At 42.2% G+C, this 3,112-nt stretch overlaps 1 pseudogene; it reads left to right on the forward strand.

The window, feature by feature from the left end:
- Positions 1-2,174: 2,174 nt before the first annotated feature.
- Positions 2,175-2,291, forward strand: LOC136656706 (5S ribosomal RNA; annotated as a pseudogene).
- The last annotated feature ends 821 nt before the right edge of the window (positions 2,292-3,112 follow it).

A 3,112-nucleotide genomic window follows, 5' to 3' on the forward strand; every position in this document is an offset into this window, starting at 1 on the left:
CATTAAACGTTCTAATGTATATGAGTTTCAGTTCTTCAGATACTCTGTCAGATACGCTGTCATCTCAGTGACACTTCTCAGGATTTAAAGTGACACATACACCAAGCAGATCTGGGTATATGTATTTTTGTGGGCTAGTCATGTATTAGTTTCATGGAAACAAAAAGCAGATCTAGATCAGTTTTTCTCAATGTTTATCCTCTACTGTACCACTTCAGAAGTCACTGGCAATGACATCATCGCCAAATTCCATCATCGCTGCTGGGTTGGGAGGTCAGATGCAACACAAAAAACACAGTAAGAGGCTCAGTGTGGATGGGATGGCTTTTCTGAGCATGGAAATGCATGCTTTGGAACTCTTCCCTCCAACCTGAGTCTCCTACCACTGTTTGTTGCATCATATTCCTGGTCTTGCTGCCAGACGGCAGATCCAGGGGTTCTGTGAGTACCACCAGACATCACATCAAGTGCCATTGGTTGTACCCATACCACTGGTTGAGAAACACTGGTCTAGATGGAACTTGGGTGTGACCCAACAACTGTTTGTATTGTTCATAGAGATGACAAGGAGTCAAAGCAGCCATCCCATACATATTTACCTTGGTGTAAGATCTATTGAACTCTTATATGGGACATCCTTCTGAGCAGACATGCATAGCGTTGCACTAACTAATATCTTGGGAACACTACCAGAGAGATAACCCTGTTGATCTGTTGTTGAGATAACCCTGTTGATCTGAAGAACCAACAGTCTTCTGGCATCTTAAAGTCTTGACACATTTATTGTGGAATACATTTTCACAGACCAAGGTCCACTTTGTGAAATGAAGTCATTCTCAGATGGCAATCCATAGTCACACAAGAAACAAAAGATATAAACAGGGGAACCAAAAGTCCATGAAATACAAGAGGGACAGTCATGGACCAGAGCCAACCTTGTGAGGCGTGATCTTAAAAATAATCACATAAAAGAGATCAACTTTGTGTCAATCCTCTATGTACTACCCGCAGTGGCCGGTCTACCTGGTTGCACCAGGAGGAGAGGGGAGACAGTGAGGCCCCATCCATTGTTTCAGCTGGCATCTCTGCCTTTTAACTTTTACTCTCCATGATCTGTCTCCTGCAATGACTATTACATTGGACATTGTATAACATCATGAAAGACCTGATCTTGCTTATTTTCCTCTTCCCTTGCCTTTCCATTTTCATCACGTTCCTTATTATTATAAAACATAGACTGCATTGAGTGGTTTGGCAGGAAAAAAGTATATGAATGTAGTGAAGGCGTGAAAAAGATCAATCAGTAAAACAAAATATATAGCACTATACTAGATGGGCATTTGGAATTTCCTTTCGTTGACTTTTCAATATTTACATTGCTCAGTCCGTCATTGTTTCATTCTGATAATTCTCTTCTTTAATTCATCCTTCTCTCCAGTTAATTTTATTTTAGGTGATTCTTGGTGTGGTTATAATAATTTATTTCATTCAACTTTAGCATAATCTTGAACTTTAGCAATATACATATTCATAGCAATATAATCTATATTCTCTTATATGGATTGCTGTCAGGCTGTATGTATCTCTGCCTGTGTAGGGCAGAAAAGAATATCATACTGTCAAGATCCATTACGCTTCCTTTAATGATTGTGGCACAAAAATGATTCTGGTAATACATTTTTGTAATGCTATGAACAGGTCTTATGTTGTTAAACTCATTAATTTTATTTTGCAGGGGTGCATATGAGAATTTCCTATTGTAAGAGCTTGAGTTTCAAATGAACCCACTTCATCGGTTAGTTATTTTTGCAGAGTGCACTGAAAATTAGAAGAAAAAGCCAATTTAATGTTATACCTAAAATAAATTGGTCATTTTTCTGTTGTGGTCATTTCTTGATGTTCCGTCACTGAATGATGAACTCACCACGTATTAATTTATTGTGAACTGCTTGAAATCCAAAGCCTTACAACTGTAAAGCATACCTAGCAAACAAAAACCAAACCCTTTCCAAAACTAAGAGCAAATGTACAATGGCACTGTAAGAAGAAAAATATGCATTCAGGGTTGACCCACTCCTCCCTTCTACACAATCCCCCTCCCCAGATTGTGGTTTTACTGCCCATGCATATGGGCATGCACACACATGAACACCTGAGAATAGAAGAGGAGGCAGGTAAGCAACTGTTACCCTGCACATGCCCAATCTCGTCTGATCTTGGAAGCTAAGCAGGGTCAGACCTGGTTAGTACTTGGATGGGAGACCGCCTGGGAATACTGGGTGCTGTAGGCTTATGCCATAGTCTTTCCAGACTGAAGGTTGCTAACCAGGTAAGCAAGAGATCAAGAAGGAAAGTGGGCAAGAGAGTGGGAAGGGCCATACTAACTTGCCCACCTGCCTGATCATTTGCTGTCCTTACCTACAGGGAACACGGGGAAGCTAGCATGCCCCCCCATAGTTAAGGATGGGGAAAGAGGTGCCCCACTCCTTAACTTACTAGAAGTGTAGTGCATAGCTTCCTTCCTCCATGGGGCTTCCGGTTTGAATGCTGGGAATTCAGCATGCTCTGCTTCATTCAAACCAGAAGCTTTATGAAGGAAAGAAGATGCACACTGAACTGATAAAGGAAAGGGGGCAAGGGGAGCAGGCTCCACACACGTCTTCCTGTCTACTTGCTCCTTTGGAATCACAAGTTGGGCAGGAAGAAGCAATTCGGAGCTATGGAATTTTTTTTTAATCCCCTTTCTTCCTCCAGTAAAAGGAGAAGGGGCTGCCGCTATCCACTCTCAGCAGTCTAGAAGATAATTGGGGCACAATTGGAGTGGCAGGCTGGAGAGGGCAGCAGACTGATGGGCCGGTGGCTTGTAAGGTCAGCTACAAGCCCATTAACATTGCCACTCCATGCAACTGTTTCAAGTCACTTCATGTAAAGGTTGGCCCTGCAGCCATTGTTGCTAACAGGGGTAAATGAGCCATGGGGTTGTTATCCAAGATAACTTATAGAGCGGTGTGGGGGGTGCCTATGCGAGTCTTTTGCACCTGAGGAGGTTCCCAAATGTTTGATGGTGAAGTACAACCTTTGGAGTGGTACAACAAAGCTTGTTGGATGCAGA

Source organism: Tiliqua scincoides, chromosome 6 (assembly GCF_035046505.1).
Source record: "Tiliqua scincoides isolate rTilSci1 chromosome 6, rTilSci1.hap2, whole genome shotgun sequence".
Taxonomy (NCBI): domain Eukaryota; kingdom Metazoa; phylum Chordata; class Lepidosauria; order Squamata; family Scincidae; genus Tiliqua; species Tiliqua scincoides.